General features: G+C 42.7%; 1 pseudogene across 1 annotated transcript in view; it reads right to left on the bottom strand.

The window, feature by feature from the left end:
• The window catches only part of LOC116636700, a 234618-nt pseudogene that overhangs the window by 115455 nt on the left and 95868 nt on the right, over positions 1-23295 (bottom strand). The window contains exon 2 of the transcript XR_004300384.1: positions 16460-16767. The product of XR_004300384.1 is annotated as an actin, cytoplasmic 2-like (transcript). The remainder of the gene's footprint in view (positions 1-16459; positions 16768-23295) is intronic.

Here is a 23295-nt window from a genome sequence, read left to right as displayed (position 1 = left end):
TGGCTGATGTCAAAGAGGTTACTGCCTATGTTCTCCTCTATGATTTTGATGGATTCCTGTCTCACATTGAGGTCTTTCATCCACTTTGAGTTTATCTTTGTGAGTGGTGTTAGAGAATGGTCGAGTTTCATTCTTCTGCATGTGGCTGTCCAATTTTCCCAGCACCATTTATTGAAGAGACTGTCTTTTTTCCATTGCATGTTTTTTTCTGCTTTGTCAAAGATTATTTGACCATAGAGTTGAGGGTCCATATCTGGGTTCTCTATTCTGTTCCATTGGTCTGTATGTCTGTTTTTGTGCCAGTACCATGCTGTCTTGGTGATCACTGCTTTGTAATATAGCTTGAAATCGGGCAACGTGATGCCCCCAGCTTTGTTTTTCTTTTTCAACATCTCCTTGGTGATTCGGGGTCTTTTCTGATTCCATACAAATTTTAGGATTGTTTGTTCCAGCACTTTGAAAAATGTCATTGGAATTTTGATTGGGATGGCACTGAAGGTATAGACTGCTCTGGGTAGCATAGACATTTTAACAATGTTTATTCTTCCGATCCATGAGCATGGAATATTTTTCCATCTTTTTGTGTCTTCTTCAATTTCTTTCATGAGTGTTTTGTAGTTCCTAGAATATAGATCCTTTACCTCTTTGGTTAGGTTTATTCCAAGGTATCTTATGGTTTTTGGTGCTCTTGTAAATGGAATCGTTTCTTTAATTTCTCTTTCTACAGTTGCGTTGTTAGTGTATAAGAAAGCAACTGATTTCTGTGCATTGATTTTGTATCCTGCCACATTACTGAATTGCTGGATGAGTTCTAGTAATTTGGGGGTGGAGTCTTTTGGGTTTTCCACATAAAGTATCATGTCTTCTGCGAAGAGAGAGAGTTTGACTTCTTCTTTGCCAATTTGAATACCTTTTATTTCTTTTTGTTGTCTGATTGCTGTTGCTAGGACTTCTAGTACTATGTTGAACAATAGTGGCGAGAGTGGGCACCCTTGACGTGTTCCTGATCTTAAGGGAAAGGCTCTCAGCTTTTCCCCATTGAGGATGATATTCGCTGTGGGTTTTTCATAGATGGATTTTATGAGCTTGAGGAATGTTCCCTCTATCCCTATACTCTGGAGAGTTTTAATCAGGAAAGGATGTTGTATTTTGTCAAATGCTTTTTCTGCATCAATTGAGAGGACCATATGGTTCTTCTCCCTCCTCTTATTAATGTGTTCTATCACATTGATTGATTTGCGAATGTTGAACCACCCTTGCATCCCGGGGATAAATCCCACTTGGTCGTGGTGGATGATCCTTTTAATGTATTGTTGGATCCTATTAGCTAGGATTTTGTTGAGGATTTTGGAATCCATATTCATCAGGGATATCGGTCTGAAATTCTCCTTTTTGATGGGGTCTTTGCCTGGTTTGGGGAGTAAGGTAATGCTGGCCTCATAGAATGAGTTTGGAAATTTTCCTTCTGTTTCTATTTTTTGAAACAGCTTCAGTAGAATAGGTATTATTTCTTCTTTGAATGTTTGGTAGAATTCCCCAGGGAATCCATCAGGCCCTGGACTCTTGTTTTTTGGGAGGTTTTTGATCACTGCTTCAATCTCGTTACTGGTTATTGGCCTATTCAGGTTGTCAATTTCTTCCTGTTTCAGTCTTGGCAGCTTATAGGTTTCCAGGAAGGCCTCCATTTCATTCAGATTGCTCAGTTTATTGGCATATAGTTGCTGATAATAATTTCTAATAATTGTTTCTATTTCCTTGGTGTTAGTCATGATCTCTCCCCTTTCATTCATAATTTTATTAATTTGGGTCCTTTCTCTCTTCTTTTGGATAAGTCTGGCCAGTGGTTTATCAATCTTATTAATTCCTTCAAAGAACCAACTTCTAGTTTCGTTGATCTGATCTACTGTGTTTCTGGTTTCTAAGTCATTGATTTCTGCTCTAATTTTAATTATTTCTCTTCTAATGCATGGCTTAGGCGTCGTTTTTTGCCTTTTCTCTAGTTCTTTAAGGTGTAGAGTTAGTTGGTGAATTCAGGATTTTTCCATTTTTTTGAGTGAGGCTTGGATGGCTATGTATTTCCTCCTTAGGACCGCCTTTGCAGTATCCCATAGGTTTTGGACCGAGGTGCTTTCGTTCTCATTGATTTCCATGAATTGTTTAAGTTCTTCTTTGATTTCTTGGTTGACCCAAACATTCTTGAGCAGAGTGGTCTTTAGCTTCCAAGTGTTTGAATTTCTGCCAAATTTTTTCTTGTGATTGAGTTCCAGTTTTAGAGCATTGGGGTCTGAGAATATGCAGGGAATAATCTCAATCTTTTGGTATCGGTTGAGACCTGATTTGTGACCCAGTATATGGTCTATTCTGGGGAAAGTTCCATGTGCGCTCGAGAAGAATGAGTATTCTGTTGTTTTAGGGTGGAATGTTCTGTAAATATCTATGAGGTCCATCTGGTCCAATGTATCATCCAAAGCTCTTGTTTCCTTGTTGGTTTTCTGCTTAGATGATCTGTCCATTGCTGAGAGTGGAGTATTGAGGTCTCCTACAATTAATGTATTGTTATCAATATGACTATTTTGGTTAACAGTTGGCTTATGTAGATGGCTGCTCCCATGTTGGGGGCATAGATATTTACAATTGTTAGATCTTCTTGTTGGATAGACCCTTTAAGAATGATATAGTGTCCTTCTGTGTCTCTTATTACAGATTTTAGTTTAAAATCTAATATGTCTGATATAAGAATTGCTACCCCAGCTTTCTTTTGAGGTCCGCTGGCATGGAAGATGGATCTCCATCCCTTCACTTTCAGTCTGGATGTATCTTTAGGTTCAAAATGAGTCTCTTGTAGACAGCATATGGATGGGTCCTGTCTTTTTATCCAATCTGCAACCCTGTGCCGTTTTATGGGAGCGTTTAGGCCATTCACATTGGGAGTGATTATTGAAAGATATGAATTAATTGTCATCATGTTGCCTGTGAAGACATTGTTTTTATAGATTGTCCCTGTAAATTTCTGTTGTAGATCACTCTTGGGGTCTTTCTCCTTTTATAGAACCCCCCTTAATATTTCTTGCAGGGCCAGCTTAGTGGTCATATATTCTTTCAACTTCTGCCGGTCATGGAAGCTCTGCATCCCTCCATCCATTCTAAATGAAAGCCTTGCCAGATAAAGTATTCTTGGCTGCATGTTCTTCTCATTTAGTACCCTGAATATGTCTTGCCAGGCCTTTCTGGCTTGCCAGGTCTCTGTGGATAGGTCTGACGTTATTCTGATGTTCCTCCCTCTGTACGTAAGGAATCTCTTCCCCCTAACTGCCCTTAAGATGGTTTCCTTGGTTCTAAGATTTGCAAGTTTTACTATTACATGCCGGGGTGTTGGCCCGTTTTCCTTGATCTTAGGAGGGGTCCTCTCTGCCTCTAGGACTCGAATGTTTGTTTCATTCCCCAGATTAGGGAAGTTCTCAGCTACGATTTGCTCAAATACATCTTCTAGCCTTCTCTCTCTCTCCACTCCCTCCGGGATTCCAATTATTCTGACATTGGAACGCCTCATGGTGTCACTTATTTCTCTGATTCTATTTTCATGGATTCTGAGTTGTTTTTCCCTGGCCTCCTCTTTTCCCTTTTTATCTATTACACTGTCTTCCAGATCGCTTATTCTCTCTTCTGTCTCAGTTACCCTAGCTGTTAGATTATCTAGATTGGATTGGATCTCATTGATAGCATTTTTAAGTTCTGCCAATTCACCTTTTATTTCTGCCCTTAGAGACTCTATGTTGCCATTAATTGATTTCTCCATTCTAGCCATTGTCTTCACAATTGCTAGCCTGAATTCCATCTCTGACATCTTGGTTATATCTGCATCCATTTGTAAATCTGCAGCATAAGTTATAATCTCTGAGTCTTTTCTATTTTGGGGGCTCCTCCTCCTAGTCATTCTGTTGATGGGTGTCTGAGGGAATGTATAGAGTCCAAATTATTGACCAGAACCCAAGCAAGATGCACCTGTTTTCTTGGGACCTTAGGGTTGCTGGCCTCTTGTTTTCCCAGCCTGTCTTCTGGGGGAGGGGCCTGCCGTGCTGTTACTCAGGCAACCCTGTTTGGGCGGAGTTGCGCTGGGCCCCTGTGGCAGGGGATGGGCTCAGCGGGAATCAGTCTTTGGGGCTTTTGTTCTCTGGCACCTTTCCCTGGCGGCTTTCCCCGTCTCTTCTGCGAGTCAGAGCAGAAGAGACCGTTTCCAACCCTCTGCCTCAGAGCAGAGAGACCTCAGTCTGTTCTTCAGTGAGCCCTCCAGGCCACACTGTCTCCGTTTCTGTCCGTGCTGCTATAAACTGCAGCGTCCTGGGTTGTGCGCCCCTCCGCAGCGCTCCCAGTCCTGCCTCCAGGTCGGGGCACGTCTCTGCCCTTTGTGCTTCTAAAACCGCCAGCCGCTCCCAGTTCGCGCGCGCACAACTCCGCCACTTGGGGTCCTGTCCTGGGGACTGCAGTTCGCGTGTCCGCGACTCCGCCGCTCGGGGTTTCCACCCCCAGGGGTTGCAGTTCACCGGCGGGACCCCGGCGCACCGGGTTTCCATCTTGGAGGCTGCAGTTCGCGTGTACGCGACCGTCGCTCCGGTTTCTGTCCGGGGGGCCTGTGGTTTGCATGCACGTGACCCCGCCGCTCTGGTTTTCCACCCCGGGGGCTGCCCTAAAGTCCTTTCCCGACGCTACCGGTCTGCGAGTCTGTGCCTGTCCGCAGCGCGCGAGGCTGTCACTCACCGGCGGTGTAGGATCCCCACGGCCAGGCCCCCTCCCGCCGCCGTTTATCCTCCGATATCTGCCCGCAGAATCACGGCTCTCTGCTTCGTACTCAAAGCCAACCGCCTGCGATATTCTGTTTGTAGAGATCCAGATCTTCTTACATCTCAGGCTGGTTTCGTGGGTGCTCAGAGTGGTCTGGTAGATATCCAGCTCAATTCCGGGGACCAGTTGAAACAGGGTCCCCTACTCCTCCGCCATCTTTCCCCTCCCCCCCCAGTCATTTTGTATTCCTGATGGATCTTTTAGCCATGCATGATTTTTTTTTTTAACACTATGCATTGGACATTTGGAAGATACCAGTTCAGTGAGTTTTGCAGATCTTTAAAAAAAAAAATTTTTTTTAACAGGTTCATTACTGTCACCGCTCTCATGGTAAAAAGGCTTTATGAAATGGAAAGCTGACAAGCTAATGGTGGCAGAGACATGTTTTCCAAAATTCTGATTTTTGCTTGAAAGTCTGACCTGTATTACTGGCAACAAATAATATCAGGCTATGTCCCAGGGGCCCTCTGCTCATTGATTTAGTATAGATTTCTAGGGGTTAGCGTCCAGTTATGTTTGTATCTTCCGAAACTTTATTGAGTTACGTGAGCGTGTATATCAGAAGTCCTCATGTAACATGGCTAGGAGAAAAGTGACTTCAACTTATATAATTAACATCACTATAAAAAAATTAAATTTTTTGCCGAGGCAGCAAAAGCTTTACTCAGCATGACTTTTGAGCCATCAGAGCAAACGTTAACACAATATAAGAAAGGTAAACAGGGGCGCCTGGGTGGCTCAGATGGTTAAGCGTCTGCCTTTGGCTCAGGTCATGATCCCAGGGTTCTGGGATCGAGCCCCACATCGGGCTCCATGCTCAGCAGGGAGTCTGCTTCTCCCTCTCCCTCTGCCTCTCCCACTGCTCATGCTCTCTCTCTCTCTGTATCTCTGTGTCTCAAATGAATAAATAAAATCTTTAAAAAAAAAAAGGTAAACGATGTCTTGGCGTTATTACACTAATTGTTTTGACCACACAGCCCTCTTAAAAGACCTTTGGCCGGTTGAGGGAGTCTATGGACCACACTGAGAACTGTCTCACCGCGCTGGCCCATCTCTCGCATCGAGACCCGCCCGCTTACAAAGTGTGCCCCTCCAGCTTCTCCAAGTTTCTTCAGTTTCCTCACCTGTAAAATGCAGCTATTAACACATAATTCGGGTCTCACAAAATTAACTTGAAAATTTGAGCTAATCCTACGTTAACCCCCTGGAGAAGTCTGCGGCACATAGTAGGTGCTTAAAACGTGGTGGCTGTCGTGACCTTTGCCCAAATGCACAGCAAGTTATTGGCAAAGCATACCTTTGATTCCTGCCTGGAGTTCTCCTTGCTTTATCATAGCAGCAGAAGCACAACAGATTTCTCTAGGGTTGTTACAACAAGGAGCAAAGAAGCCGTTTCAGCTGATTCAGTGGTCAGCGGTCTTCCTAGTTCATGTCCTAGCCCATACCTGGAAGTACTGACGGGAGTCATTGAGAATATGTATGGCCGGCCCTTAGGTCATGAATTTGCTGTGTCCTGTGTGACCTCGTGCAAGTTTTCTAAGCCTCGGGTCTCTCTTCTGTAAAACTGGATAGTAGCACCTACCTTTATGCAGTTACTGTGATAAGTGAATGAGATAATGCACAGAAACAGTAGGGTACCAGGGCCATGTAAATGTTCAGGAATGGTGAGCTGCTTGCTATTATAATAATAAGGACTACTGGGGTTACCTGCAGAGCTCAGCTCACTGTCGCATCCTCAGGGAAGCCTTTTCTGGCCCTTTTATGAAAGCACCCGATTTTATAATCTCATTGCTCCTATACCTCTCCTTGGTCGGACTTAATATAGTTATATTTCAATACGTGATCATTTGATTGCTGTTTATCACGCACACTAGGCTCTAAGCTCAATAAAGTCAGGGACGGGGTCTGTGATGCGCACCACTTTATTCCAACACCTGGCTCAACACCTAGGACTAAGCAGGTTTCAGTAAATATTTATTGAAGGAATGAATGAAATAGTTAATTTAGTAGCTTGGCAAAGCACAGTTTCCCCCAGTATATAATTTATCTGAACTTCCTCTAGCACTTGTTACTCAAAGAGTGATCTGCAGACCAGGAGCACCCACCTAACCTGGAAGCTTGTTGGAAATGCAACGGGTCTCACTCCAGAACTAGAGAATCTAAATGTGCACTTTAACCAAATCCCCAGGTGATTCATATTCTTATCAAAGTTTTAGAAGTATGGACCCTTGCCTACTCATCACCAATCCCTGGGTGGGGGGCGTGGGGAAAGAGAGAAAGAGGAAAGGAAAAGATAAGGGGAGGGAGGGAAGGGGAGGGTGGGATGGGAAAGGAAGGAAGGGGGGAAGAAGGGGAGGGAAAGGGAGGGAAGGGAACAGAAGGGGAGGGAAAACAAGACAATCATTAAATTTCCTGGGTAAAACAGCACTCCCTTCCACAATTCCAGGTCTCATTACATTCCCAATACAAACATTATTACAAATATTACCATTTCTAAAAACCAGCTGCATTTAAATTTTTTTCAGTCTGGGCCAGGCTGCTCTTATTTCCTATTCACATATGATTTTTTCCAGAAGACTATTTTGGCCTCAGTTGAATAATTTATTTCAGAGACTTTACATCCTAAAATATTCTCTGGAGGAGAGAGAAACACCATCTGTGCCCACTCTGGAAAAACAGCCCCAAACCATGAAGTAGGGGTGTCATTTTCATTACAGAGTTGCAAAATGTGAATGCCTGCTTGTCTACCACAACCTCAGAGAGGAGGGAAAAACACACGTCGAAATCTCTGCCACCATAATAGCACCAAACCAGTCCCACTCCAGCAGCCCAAAGAGATTATAAAAATATGCATGGTACCCAGTTGACCCCTGGAAAAATAACAGCCTAGCTTTTTAATGAAAAGGTTATTCTTCTTAGAATTTATTCTCATTTCTGAATGGGGAAGCGCCTTCATCACTGGATAGTGATATGCAAGAACTCGAAGAGATTCAATGAATGATTCATTTGCCTGTGTTCAGTCTTACAGAGTTTGTGGGATAGGATTTCAAAATTCCCTCTGTTGCAGTGTTCTCTGCTCCCAAGGGAAGAAATGGGCTGGGCCAGAAGCAAGGGACCTTTCACTCGGTTGGGTCCCGTCTCCACCAGTGCACTGACCTGGCAAGATCTGAATCTGTGAGCTGATGGTTATCAAATGGCATGTGAATTTGCTGCTACATGTTCTCCTGCAGCTTTTTCCTTGCCTGGGACTCTCCTCTCTCTCTCTCCCTTCCATCTCCTACGCAGGGACGCAGGCACGAAATGCTGCCTCGAGAAATAAAGAAACTGCTGCATCTGTAGATTTAATGCCTAGAGTGGGTCTGCCCGTGTGTCATGGAGTCCCCCCACCCCAACTTTCCCTGTGGGTCCTGCCAGGGTCACAGGCATGAACATGTGTTGAGAAAGGGGACATTAGGACAACCAGAGTGAGAACACAGGATAGAGATCCAAACCGAAATAACAGCTGCCCTGCAGGTCTAGTCAAACCAGGTGAGCCAAGAGGCCCAAATGGGGCCCTTCCCCCCATCTGTAGGCATGGCAAACAGAGTGTCATTGATGACATGTGAGAGGACAGTTGCCCGCTGAGCCCAGCCCGGGGTCATGCAAAGAAATGGGCTTCGGAGTCCCAGAGCTGAGAATCTAAGCCCTGGCTCTCACACTTGCTAGCTATGCCTGCCTTGGAAAACTGTATTTTATTATCTGAGCCTCACTTTGCTCACCCTTTAAAAAACAGGTAGGTAATATCCCTTGGTGGGCTTTTGTGGGGATTAAAGGAGGTTTGGTTCCATAATGCCCTGGAGTGTGGGTGATTCTCAAGAAACGTTAGCGGCCCTCTCCCTGTTTCACTTCCGTGCTGAATGTACCAAGATGTGTGTACTTGACCCTGACGATGCTGGTGGGAAAAGAAAAAAAGAAACAGGAAGTGGGGGGGGGGTGAGGGAGAGCAAGGGAAAAGAAGAAACTGTGAGCTAGTATATGTAAGTGTGATTTAAAGAACAGTTGGCTGTCAGAATAGCTGTAAGTTGTTGAAGTCATGGTTAAAAATTCGCTTTTGAACATAAAGTCTATGTGGGCTTGTTTATTATTTAATTTTGTCTATTAGCTATTTTAATTTTATTCACCTCTTAAAAGCCATTGCTGCCCCTCCTCCACTATTACTATTGCAATAAATCCTTTCTGCCATCTAGACCCTTCCTTATTGGTCCTAACCAGAGTTTGAGGACAGAATTAACATGGCTCTCAGAGCTTTGAGCCTTGCTCTGGTGGCCCTGGGACCCTGTCCCAAGGAGCCACCTCCTCACCGTCATACTTGGGCTGCTTTCCCAGAGAAACAATGTTGAGGAGAGGGAAACACTTGGGAGACTGATGGACTGTCAGGAAAAGGGGTCTTAATCCACAGAGCTGTGGGGGCCAGGCATAAGACAATCTCTAACTTGTAGCAGAGAGAAAGCAGTCTCAAGGTGTCTGTCAGGAGTTTCAGCCGCTGGGAGTTTCGGCTGACATGATGGGTATCCTCCTACAGTCTTGTGGGACTTTGTTGATAGATGAAGTTGGTTTGCCCAGGGCAAAGGCCCCAAGGGTGAGCTGCGGACACTGAGGGGCTGACTTGAAAGCTAAGGGCAGTTCATCAGCCACGAGTGTCATCAGTATGCTATTCCTGACGCTCACTGGTTTGGCGTCGCTCTATGCCAGACGTTCCCACCCACTCTGAATGGTACAGCACTTAAAGTATTTCCGTAGACCCCTCCATTGTTTTACTGCCCTCACCCCACCAGCAGCATGCTCATCACACTTCCATTTTATGAAAAATGGTAAGACTTTTATAGTTACTTAACCACTCATTGTGAACTACCATTTACTTTCTTTGGGGGTTCTGGTACACAGCAGGGAGAAACTATGGCCAAACCTGGGAATCACCTGGGAGTCCCGATGATGCCCGGGCCATACGTCATATCAGTTCAGTCTGGTCTGTAGGAGTAAGACACAGGCATCGGGATTTCGTCTGAAAAGCTTCCCAACTGATTCTCATGTGAAATCAAGTTTGAGAACCAATCATTGTTTCAAGGTGGTGTGAGTGGAGGGGGTGTTGTGTAGACCGAACACAACCTCAAAGTAACTCCAGCAAAGTAATTCTTGGTATTCATCAATCCTTGTACTGGGCAACTTAAGGAGCATGTGTGTACATCTTAGGAAACATTTGATGTCAAGTCTAATTTGTTTATGTTGAGTGTCAAGTATGCCATCAAGTAAAGTAGATAAGCCCAGAACCCTGATCTTTTAATCTTCACATGTATGCCCACATTCTCTGTACCAGGCAAAATGCAAGTTACTAGTGATTTGATGATGATGCCAATGATGATATTAATATTATTATAATTAGCAATAACAACTAACATACATTCAGTGTCTAAGCACTATACACATCTTTCTTTCTTTCTTTCTTCCCTCCCTCCCACCCCCCCTTCTTTCTTCCTTCCTCCCTTCCTTTCCTTCTTGAGAGAGGGCCTGTGCATGAGTGGGGCAGGGGCAAGGCACAGAGGGAGAGAGAATCTTAAGCAGGCTCCATGCTCAGTGACCTGTCATGACCCTGAGATCATGACCTGAACTGAAATCAAGAGTCAGATGCTTAACTGACTGAGCCACCCAGGTGCCCCTGTTACACATGTTTCTAATTTATTCATCCCATAAACACTAAAGTACATACTATTAGCATTTTTCTTCCCTATGAATGAGATTTAAAGAGGCTAAGTAACTTGCCCAGCATTACACAGCGAGCACATGCCTGGGGTTTGAAATCTTATTTTGCATGCAATAATGAATTAGGCAAATGAGGCAGTGTCCCACTTTTTAATTAATATTTTTATTATTTTATTTTGATGTCTCCAGAGCTAACATAATAATAGGCCCATGATATTTTGTATAAAGCATTTGCTGAATTAGGCGTTTTCCTGCCCTCACATCCTGGTGTGGAAAGAAGATACATGATGATTGTAATATAATATGTCAGTGGCTACCTGAAGTATTGTCAGAAAACAAATCAGGGGTAATTAATTCTGCTTAGGTAGACAGAATGGTGTCAGGGGAGGCTGACCAACAGAAAAGGGTATTTTTTAGAGGGCTTTAAAGACTAAAAAGGAGCCTGCCAAGCAGAAAAGAAAGAAGCATGCCAAACGGGGTGAAGAGAAGGAGCAAATATACAGGCATAAAACTGTAAAGAATTCTGGAGAAATGATCAGCTTCTGATAAGGGTTCTCAAAATGAAGTGTGCATTGGAAATTACTCAGAGGCTTGTTAAAACACACATTGCTGGGCCTAATCCGAAGAGCTTTTGACTCAGTAGGACCGTGTGAGACCACAAATTTGCATTTTTAATGAGTTCTCAGGTGATGCTTATCCTTGTCCAGGGACAACACTGTGTTGAGAGCCCTGGTCTACTTAGCAGTATCACCTGGAAACCCCCACAGCGTGTGTGTGTGTGTGTGTGCGTGCGTGTGTGTGTGTGTGTGCGTGCATGTGCGTGCGTGTGTGTGTGTGTGTGTGTGTGCGTGCATGTGCGTGCGTGTGTGTGTGTGTGTGTGTGCGTGCATGTGCGTGCGTGTGTGTGTGTGTGTGTGTCACATGCCAAAATCAGCAAGACTCAGGATTTCTTCTTTTCCTGCAAGGAGTGGTGGTTAAATTTTACTGTTGGTTTTGGGAGCAATTCATACTGAAGCCGTCCAGTGGGAGGAAGCAGAGAAACCACAGCTCGGGACTGAAACGAGGGAACCTGGGCTTTTTCCTGCATCTGTGCCCCATCAGTGCCCCTATTCATGCGCTCGTGAAGGCCTGAGGCTAGAGGAGACCAAGCACACTAGATCTTTTGTTGTGCGAGCAAGCATTTGTGTCCAGTTCATGGGGAGGATGGCATTTTTTACATCTCTTCCTGCAGTTTTGACCCTGTGTCTGCTGACCACAGGTGAGTTCCTGTGTTTATCACCAACATGATCTGTTGACGGCCAAGGGCCAAGAGCGGGGAGTGGGGGGAAGAGTCGGGACTGCTCTCACACGCAAAGAATGGAGAGGGTGCTGGAATGCCAGGCTCATGGGGAAGGCCTGGGACAGATGACATCCTTGTGAAATTATTCCTTTTCCTCCACCTCTAATTCAATTATCACACTTTGCTTCTCTCATTCTCCAGAATGGAAAAATCTAGGCTGCCTCTGCCATTGCTCCTCGACCCCCCTTCTCCAGGGGTTAGCAACACTTCCAGGCCTGCCTCCAATATTAGGGCCTCCCTCTTTCAACCCCCAACCTATGTAGGACAGATCCCAGCTAGATCTGGACGTCCTCTTTGTCCAATAATTGGGGAACGTGAGGCAGCTAATTCCTATGCCCGATTCTGTCACTAGGTTGGTTTGCCAGCTGATGGCCAACAGTTGTGTGTGTTACATTCCTGGCAGGGCCCTTCCATACCCCACCACTACTCCCAGGATTTGAGAGAGAGGAGTAGGAATTGCCTACCAGAGAAAGGAAACAAAATCATGTTGTTTGGATTCTGTGTTCCATGTTTGTTTTCATTTTGAATGCAATTCCCCATTACTCTCTTGTAATCTAGAAAATTTCTAGCAGCCTACTGAGTAGTCCACTTAGTTACTAGCCAAAAGTGATGGAAACCCTCGTTTTCCAGTTTGGGATTTCCATTTTCTTGCTGTTTGGCCAGGAAGGTGGAGAAAGAGTCTGATGGTCTAAAAAGGAAATAGTACGTGAGACTGGACGAGCCTGCTGCCCTGGGTTGCACCAGAGGCCCGTGCCCCATTTCTTTCGGGGAATGGGAGCTTTATCATCAGTATTATTGATGAGACTCTGGTTAGTATTTTTGTCATCATGTCTATTATTCTTCACAAGAACCCAATTAGGGAAGAGTGCCTCAACAGAGGAGGCTGATTAAATTCACAGATTTATTGCAAAACCACTTTGGGAGTTGTGGGAAATGAGTTTCACTGTGGAGCTTCCTTGCTTTAAAGAAAAAAAAAGAGTCAAGCTGTAAGCCTGCACCTTGGATTATCCATCTATAACAGATCATAAAATACCCATAACCTTGCACACAGTTTATCTTTCTCCAGAGAGGCTCGAGATGCTTCTTCCAGGCTCACAGTACCTCCCCAAGGGGTAGGTGATGGCTTCTGTGTTCATGGGACACAAGGGGGAATTCTGACCCAGAGCAGGATGGGGTAGGCAAAGGTCAAAGGGAAGATTTTGCTTTGCAAAGCTTGCAGCCAATGGGCTCAGGCAGTCCTTGTTTTTATTTGGGTCCCAGAAAAGTTGCTGTAAATAGGAATGATGTAAATGAGATCTGATTTTTCCATAGAAACGAGGACAGCATTGAGGATTCCTGACCCCAAACCCGATGCCCAAAATGTTATAGAAACAACCACAAGCATTATTTTAAAACTTGTAACTTGCTAGTGAGGATATCCAAGACAAACACCCATATTCCCACCGCAAAAGTCTCAGGTTTTGTTTATTTAAGGCAGCATTTCCCAAATTGTTTTCTGTAGAACATTAACCTCAGAGGATGCCCTGGAAGGAAAGGTTTATGGTGATAAAATTGGGGCAACGCTGCCTATTAGATGTTCCTTAATTTGCAATCCTTATTAACACAATAAAAATAACAGCTACGTCTTACTGAAAGTCTACCTGAGCCAAGCACCTTATATATTTTATCTCATCCAGTCTTCAAAAAATAATCCTCTGAGGCAGATACTCATTTATCCCATTTTGCACATGAGGCAAGCGGGGGGGTGGGTGGTGGGGGCTGCCATGGAGCAGTTAAATGGGTTGCCTGATTAAAAGGTACAAGATCCAACCAGGTTTCAAATCTATTCTCGTTCCTAAATGCATGCTCTTAACCTCTAAACTTGATCACTTCCTCACTAACTATGTAGAAACTTTGTCACATTGCTGTGTCTGTGTTTTTTTTTTTTTCATTGTTGCTTCTTTACACAATTGAGTCCATCGCTAACTGTCACAGTGGGTCATCTTTTGTTGGCATCTTTAATGTTTATGCGTGTCTTCACATAGAGCCAAGTTGGTATCATTGTAGGTGATATCTTCCGCTCACATCAAGCTTTCATGCTTCCATCTCGCATGGCCTTGGTATAAGTGCTTGGAGCATGCTTTAGTGGATTTTCATCAGTATCTCTGACAGTTTATAGATAAACAAAGATGTAAGGGAGACAGGATGTGTCTGAGTTTATTTACCTTGTCTTTGGCAAGACAGTCTTTGTCTACAAAATGAAAGTGAGTAAAAAGCAAAAGTAGGATAAAAAATGACACCCAGGGTACATAGTTAGCTCTTGTGTTTGTGGGATTGGGATTTCTTGTACCCGTGGCATCTTAATAACTATTAGCTGATCATTTATTTTATCTGGGAGATGTCGGGGGAAGGGTGAGGAGGAGAGACAGAGAATGATTCTGTACAATCAGTTTCACCCTAAAGAAATTGCTCATTAAATTTAGGAACCAGGTTGTCTGCTAATCACTTTACCAAAGTACGCGCTTGCTCAGGAGATGGGCTTTTCAAGGGTGGGCAAGAGCAGAATGTGAGTTATCGGGAGCAGCCCCGTCCCAGCAGGGACCGAGTCAGAAGGTACTAGAAGTGGTGTCCTTGGTTGTGTCGGATTGCACAGGGTACCTAATCTCCCCCATCATGCTTGACTCCAATTAAGTCTGCTTCCTTCTATATATGCCTGTGTTCTCCGAGAGCCTGCACGTGAAAGGATTTGCCCTCCCTTTGCCCCCTTGATCAGTCAGGAATAATTTAATGAGCACCTACACTGTACTCAGCATTTCCTTTACACACAGGCCTGTTGCCTGATGTGGACTGGATGAGGTTCGAGGACGTTTTTTTGTTGTTGAAACTGTGCTTCATGCTCTCCATGAATTATCTCCTTCTATATCCATAATGGCCTTAAAAGAGAGAGCCCTGTTATTACTTGTGGGTTATGGGAGAGCAAAGTGAGGCTAGGAGAGGAGAAATGGCTTATTAAAAGACACACAGCCAGGAAGGGACAGAGCCAGGAAATTAACTGTACAACCTTGAATTCGAAAGCCTATACCTTTTACAACTATCAGATGCCAGATAAGTGAGGGGGAGCTCCTCCACCACCCTTTGCATGGACTAGATGAGCTCTGTTTAGGAAGTATAAGGAGAAAAAAAAACGCTTGATTCAGGTCTTAAAAATGAATGTTATTACTAATCAGGTAAGTGGGACCTCCAATGTTACTGGAACTAAAAAAAAAAAAAAAATCAGGAGATCATTTATTTTAGGGAAAACACGAATTAGGTGGATATAAATTCTTCTGGGTAAAAATGCCAAGAACTCCAGTGCTGCCTGGAGAACAGACCACCTCTGGTTCGGCTGTGACTGAGATATTAGAATCTGCTCTTTCTCTCTTCAGGTCTACAGAAGGTACTTGAAACCATTCTGAAATGGTATTTAATTCTCTCACATAACGCATGCAGCAAGCCCACTTTTTAAAACTTAGGTGATGACTAGTAATCTCATGAATGTGAAAATGCCAGTGGGGTGGGGCAACCATTCTGCTTTCGAACCCTGGAAGCTTTAAACATGAAGCAGAAGCTATTCAGCAATAAAAAGAAATGAGCTATCCACTTACAAGAAGACATGGGGGCCCCTCCAATGCGTATTGCTAAGGAAAGACATCAATCTGAAGAGGAGGCTACATACTGTATGAGTCCCACTGTAGGACATTCTGGAAAAAGTAAAACTGTGGAGATAGTAAAAAGATAATTGTTGCCCAGGTTGGGGGGAGAGAGGGATGAATAGGCTGAGCACAGAGGATTTTTAGGGCAGGGAAGCTTTTGTGTGTGATACCATAATGGAGGATACATATCCTTAGACATTTGTGAAAACCCATAGATTGTACCATACAAAGAGTAATGTAATATAAACTATGGATTTCAGTTAATAACAATGTATTAATATAGGCTCATCAATTACAACAAATGGACCATACTAATGCAAGATGTTAATAATGGGGGAAACTGGGGAAGAGGGCAAAGTGAGAGAGTAGATGGGAACTCTGTATTCTCTGTTCAATTTTTCTGTAAACCTAAAACTGTTCCCCCCCACAAAAAAAAAGTCTATTTAACTTTTTTTTTTTTTTAGCAGAAGAGAATCACACTGTTTTTCAGCATCCTAGCATCTCTGTAGCTGACAGTGCCCTTGCAGAAAAAAAAAATTGATAATCCTCTCGATGCATAACACCAACTCAGTACTCAGGTTGTGACAACCAAGGAATATATGAAAGGTCAATTTAAATGTCTCAGTGGGTTGGAAAGACAAAGCGGACTTTGTGCCACAATAGAACTCATCCCATGGAACCGTGCAGATGGCAGGAGATAAAACAATACTCTCTATCGCCAGCAGATTAACCAGCAAGGACATGTTCTTTCTATTTATCCTATAGCCTCCTAAGGACAATGGGCCTTTTGTCCTTACACCTGTTGAAAGGGAAAGGAGCCCCTAACAGAGACCTAGTGGGGTTTATGTGAGGCCATGCAGTTCAGATTTCTTACCTTCGTCTCTGATGGTACATCCCATTTCATAATATGCCTTCCAGCAAGGGAACTTGGAGATGGAGCCTTCAGCATTCAAAGGGAAAGAAGCAGGTCCAAGTTTTACTTGAGAAGAATGATGGAATAGAGAAATCCGTGTAGGAGAGCAGGATAACAAAGTAGTGGCATGTTCTGGCTCTCAGCCAGACACCAGACACGAGTTCCGGGAGGGTCCTGCTCCTTCCCTGTCCTCAGCTTCTAGCACCAGGCACAGGGTCAAGGCTCAACAGAGGTGAAGACTGCTGGATCAATGAACCTCCAGGACTTTGCTAAAGAAAAGGAAACAGCAAAATAATTCATCAAGATTGACAGCTGATTTTTCCAGCTGTTTCTCGAAAGTTTCCAGATAAACATGTCTGTGGGCACATGTGTACTGATGACTTTTTTCATTCTAAATTCTTGCTTGTAATGGGATCTGTTGGTTTTACTGCCTTCTTTGTGGGGGGAAAAACACTCCAATTTTCTTTGGATCAACCAAACTTCCTCTTAATTTTGGTGTGTGAAGTTTGATTTTAATACTTCCTTTTGGCTTGAAGGGATGGTCTGAGGCCCAGGCCCAGCCAGTTAGCATTGTTTCCCCTTGGCCTCAGTGAAATTCAGAGAAAGATGTATAACTCAAGCTGGACCCATGGGATTCCCACCTGGGATTTTGCTGCTTGATTTGGAAAGAAGTATTCTTTTTTTGCTAGGGTTGAGAAATGGGTAAAATGAAAGTCTAGGGTTACTAGTCAACTTCTTAGCCATCGCTTGAGAATAATATCCTTGGGAAAAAAAGGCAAAATAGAAGAAAACTGAACTGAAAGATAGAGAAAGAACAAGTCCTGGTAAAAATATTTGAGCGACTTGAATCAGCCAAGCCTAAACTCAACCCATTTCCTGGACCCTTCAATGAAATGGGCAACTAAATTCCCAGGATTTCAACTACCTTATAACCAATTCTATAGATGTAGATAGATAGATAAGATAGATAGATAGGTACATAGATAGATAGATAGATGATAGACAGACTCCCAAATATATGACCACTGTATTCATTTTTTATGCTTAATGAAAAATTCTGAGCCACTCCTATTCATATGTCCATATCCTTCATATTAAAATTTAATAGGAAAATTCTAACTGGGATATGTTCTGTCCATAGCCTCCCCCACATCTTTCAGGCTCTTCTGAAATGAAGAGACCTTGAATTTCCATTCCCAAATTCCAACAAAAGGCAGAATTCTCCTTTGTTGAATATCTCACTTCACCACAAACTCTAAATCTTTTTGTGGCTTAGGAAAAGTTGGCACGTGGCAGAGTCCTGCTGAACAGATTGAGACATCAGAGAATGGGCCCTTGGCCATGCCTGGCACACGTTCTGAAGACATGGCCCCATGCCACCTTCCCCCTCACATTCATTGTGCCATTAACACTAGGACTGGGCTCAATAGCTAGGGTAACTTGGACTTGAAACATAACCTTGAAATTCATGGATGCATTTGAAGGATGAAAAAGAATGCTCTGTAGCTCTTCAGCTGACTCTAGCCATGAGAATAAGAACTCCCATCAATTGAGTAGAGCTGTACCACACATAGTACTAAATACTCTTCTTGCATTGTCCCTTTGAACCCTCATCACAACCCTGTGTGGTAGATCCTATTGTAATCCTCATTTTAACAGTTGAAGAAATTTGACCTAGAAAACTTAGTGAACCTGCCCTGGATCAGGATTCAGACCCAAGTAGCAGGCAGGCTCTCCATCATAACACAATGTTGCGTGTTAAGAATAAAAATAGTGCCTGGATCATGGCTATAGAATTGTGGAAATGAATGTTATGATGGAAGGAGGCTTAAACATCATTTAGCCTGATGGAAAACCTGAGGCTGAGGGAGAGAAGTGACTTCCCCAAAGCCACATAGCAAGATAACCAGACACTGAAATCTAGCCTTGATGCCCCAATTCTTTTGCAGTGCATGCCTTGTTATTTTAGGATATGTATACAAAACAGCACACATCAAGTTATTCAACACACACCACCATTATAGATGTACCAGTTATTCTAAAATCTGTGCATACCACTTGGCAAATGACAACCATCCTGAGACTATCTATCTCTTGCCTTAGGACTCCTGGACCTCCCCACAACTAAGAAATTAAAGGGCTAGTATCTATCCCCTTTGGCCAGTTTCCATTCTGATTAGTCAATCCCTTCCCTCAGTTAAATATTTTTAGTGTGAACACTTCCTTAACACAAAAGCCAGCACACATACTCTTCTCCCTCCAGATAGTAGGAAATTAATGAATGGATTGCAGGCTGCATCTCAGTCATTTGGGATACAGTGTTGTCTCAAATATAAGAGATAGATGAAAGCTAATCAAGCCAACCACGCGCAGGACAACAGAGGAGAAAGTTCTGCCCCAGCATTCGGGGACTCTGAGGAGGTCTTGTCATCTCCTTCCAGGTGTGGGTTAAAATGTTCTCTCCCCACAGAGAGGAAGTTCAGAGCATCTGAATTGTCAGAGGTAAGAAGGGTCATGCCCCCACTTCTCTCACTTTTCTTATTTCTTTATAAATTGGCAGAGCCATCCCTCAAGTCATGAGAGCCCTACTGACAACAAGTGGAAATACAAGGAAAACAAAGCTTGCCTGGTGCATAGACAGCTGCCCCAGCTCCTGTTGAAGACAATGGGAGGTAAGCCATTCTTTCTGATTCCTCAGCTGCAGAGATGGAGAAACGATTGCTAGTGGAAGGGAAGCCCTGATGTACAGAATGCCCTGCATGAGTCCGCCAACCATGCACTACTAGCCCATGTGAAAACCATCAGACGATGACTGGTCTTCATGGGATGATGGTTTGCAGAGAACTGACTTAAGCTATTTGAATATCTGTTCTCCTGTTATGCCTTACCAGGATTTACATACCACCAAATAACCCTTAATTATGAATTGTTAAGGCATATTCACCAAGAACATTCTTTTATGGACCAGAAATCTATTTCAGTGGTAGCCACAACCTTCTTGTATGATGTCTGAAGCAAGAGATACACCCTGGTCGAAAGCAAATATAGGAAAGGCCTGAAAATTCCTTAACCACCTCTCCTTCACCTTATTCTCTGGATGTTGGCTTACTTGTCATTCCCTATTCCAGCCCTCTCCTCCAGACTAAGTTAGCATTCCCACAGCACTTTACGATTTCCCGTTTGTAGCGTTTATTGCATTTATAATTATTTTCTTAAAGCTTGTCTTCCCCACTAAACCCTAATACCCATGAGAGATGAGTGTGCATTACTCTTACTAACATTTCCCCATACGTAGAGGAGTGTGTTGTTTAACAGTGGATATTCACTGAATGATGGAAGAACATTGCACAATGTTGATATGAAACCTTAGCTATTTACGGAGTGGGCCCTTTAACCATCATTTGAATATGTGGGAAAGGCACTTAAAAAGACCTAAAGTCACCCAGCCACCCCATTCCTCCCACCCCCTACCACTCCAGCAACCCTCAGTTAGTTTCCTGATGTAATGTATGGTGGTTAACATAACATAATAATTTTTTTTAAAAATGTAAAAAAAAAAAAAAGACCTAAAGTCATCCATGAATACATCAAGTTCTTTAGCTTCACCAACTCACAAAACACTTTCCAGTTCATCTTCTCTTCCTGTTTATTTAAGTGCATTCTCTCCTACACTGTGATTTAAGGAAACTTCCATTCCATGTTATTGTAATTGATGCATAACTGAATTTTCCTCAGACTGAGGAGTTGGCTTACTGTTCCAGACCAATGAGAGTTGGCTTACTGTTCCTTGGGGTTCTGTGAATTCCCTATGAGATTAGTAAAGAGATGTAAGCATATGCTGACTCATGCAGATGAACATTTAAAAACTGAATGGAGCCATATGATTTCACTATCTGGAGGCTTTAAAATATATTTCAAATTCTCTAACACCCCTCCCTTCAGCAAGTGGAGTCTCATTTCCCTTCCCTTAAAATGCAGGCAGGACTTAGTGACTTGCTTCTAATGAATGATGTGAGACAAAGTGACCTTGCATGACTTCCAAGGCTAGGTTAGAAAAGGTGATATGGCTTCCACCTGGCTCTCTGTCTTGGGGCATGCATATGGGAAGCTCTGAGTCATCATATAAGAAATCCAGCTTTTGTGACACTGTCACGCTATAGCGACCAAATGGAGAGACTTTATAGAGACTGCTAGTGGAACCCCAACTATTCAAGTCCTCCTAGTCCCGCTAGCAGGCAGGTGAGTGATGAAGACTTTGAGAGGACCCCAGCCTCAGCCACCAGCTGACTATGACCTCATGGAAGGCCCCAAGCCAGAACTATCCAGCTGAGCCACTCCTGGGTTCCTGGCCCAAAGAAAGCAGGAGAGGTAGGTGATTATTGCTGTTTTAAGTCACCGAGTTTTGTGGTGTCCATTACAAAGTAATAGATAACTACTATGCTGTCGTTACTTGCAGCTGAGTTTATGATTGCATTGCAACCATGTATTTCTTAGAGGCCATGAGAAGAGAATACAGGCAGACTTAATAAATGCATGTCAAGTGAGGGATAAAGTTTTGCAGTAGTTCAACTAGAGAACAGTGACAAGTAAATGGCTCATCACAACCAGCTTGGTGTTTCTGGCAGGCTGAACTCAAAGGGATCTTTGTTCCGTCAATACCCTACTCAAATTGCAAGCAGTTAGTGGGTTTCAGCAAAACCACTTCAACAACATTTAACAAATGCAGTCAATTTTCATTGTTTTGGCTTTGTTTGGCTTTTTTTTTTTTCCTGATTCTCTTGGACATTATAATTCCTTATATCTAGTTTTACATGTAGACATTTAAGTAACATTATAATACTTAAGTCAGCACCAGAGAACCACAATTATTTTTTCTTTAACAGGAATCTTAAGTTTGAGAATCAGGGAGGATCTTCAGATAGGCATCTGCCTCTATAACACCCTATCTCCTCATTTACTATTAAATGAAGGACTACCTACTACTCTTCCCCCTAGAGCATTTTTCTTAATTGTCCATATATGTAGCAGTTCGATTGCAAGTCTCAGTGTATCTGCCTTTAAGTCTCTCAGTTGTTGAAGACTTGCATTTGAACTACCCCTGTTGATGAAAATGTTTTCAGTCTATGTATTCTTAGTATACATGGCCTGACTTTTCGATCAGCAATCACGTATTCCTCCTGTTCATCAGTTTCAGCTAGATGATGGCCACCTGTCTTTGCATTGCCCTTGACCCCAACTTAACCTTTTAAGTAGAGCACTTAAATTACATTTTAAATCAGACCATTATAAATGTAACTGGTGAACATTCATTTGTTTTTAGATTACGCTTAAACCAAAATACAGGAGCTTAATTTAGAGCTTATGTTAATTCATGTAAATGTGTATTTTTGTTTTATGTGGGTGAAGAGTAGCTATAACGCATGGCTTTCTGTTACGTGCTGTGAAAAATATCCAGAAGTAGTTTGACTTCTTAAATAGAATGATAGATTATTAATTATCATAATAACAATATAGCAATCATTTATCGCACTCTTGCAGTACTTACACGGTATGGTATTAAACACTTCGTATATATTATTTTGTTAAATCCATAGAATTGGCCTAATGGTTTAGGTGAAACTCATTTTACAGAGGCTCAGAAAGGATGGTCATTTGTCTATAGATAACATAACTGGAAATAGAGGAGCTAAGATTTGAAACCAGATAGATTGGCCTTTATCAACTCAGAATTCTCTTGAATTCTAAATTCTCTTGACTCATCATACTTTCTTGTTTGCTGTATTTCAGTGAAGCTAAGTTGTCATCAGTTGTAAGGTATTCCATTATCTGTATGCCAGGACAACAAAGACAGATGACATTATGGCACAGAGCTTTAATACCAGAAATTTTACTTGATACTGATTTGAAAGTGCTCTATGTAATAAACAGACCCCGTCAGACATACATTTTTACCTAACATTACTGTTGTACATATATAGAACAGAAAGCAAAAACAAATAAATGGAAGGAGGTGTTTTTCTAGAGTCTAGCTCTTCTGAATTGTTTTGTAGATGAAGGTCATCAGCGTTTGTAGTTTTCCGCATTGTCATGTTCCATGTCAATGAGAGGATTGATGATGTAGCATTTCTTAAAAGAATGCTCCATTATCGGATCTGGATTTTTCTTCCAAACTGCTATCATCTTTTTTCGGAACTTTGATAGGTATGTGCAGGCACAGCCAATGCCCCTCATTTAAATATTTAAAAATGCACATCTTAGAGTCAATGGAATATGATATTATGTTTCCTGCAGACCATGCTAAAAAATCAACTATCCACGAATTTAAGTATTTTATAATATTTTAGTTATTCTAGGCATCTAGGTCTAATCTCAGATGCTAGCTTGCTATGGATCATTAGTATACATTTATGTTGCTTTACTTACATTTCTCCATTTGTTGAATGCTTATGATACATCAAGTACTGATCTAGATTCTTGGCATGTGTTAATTCGCCAAGGAAGCAGCATACTGTCCCATTATATCAATAAGGAAACTGAGATTTAGAGTTTAAATAATTTTTTCAGTCCCATTGCTTCCTATTTGGCAAAGCCAGGATTTGACTTCAACCTCTTGGACACCAACATCCATTCTGCTAACTACTTTGCTATATTACCATCCACATAAACACACACATTGGCAGTGTTAGAACTGGTAACTGATGTTAATGATCCTTATTATGTGCTATGTACACTATTTTTACTTCCCTTAGCCTTCCCTCTGCCTGCACTGGGTATATAAAGTACCATGAACATGGATT

Source organism: Phoca vitulina, unplaced genomic scaffold (assembly GCF_004348235.1).
Source record: "Phoca vitulina isolate PV1807 unplaced genomic scaffold, GSC_HSeal_1.0 scaffold13, whole genome shotgun sequence".
Lineage (NCBI taxonomy): Eukaryota > Metazoa > Chordata > Mammalia > Carnivora > Phocidae > Phoca > Phoca vitulina.
This window is presented reverse-complemented; position numbering and strand designations above follow the sequence as displayed.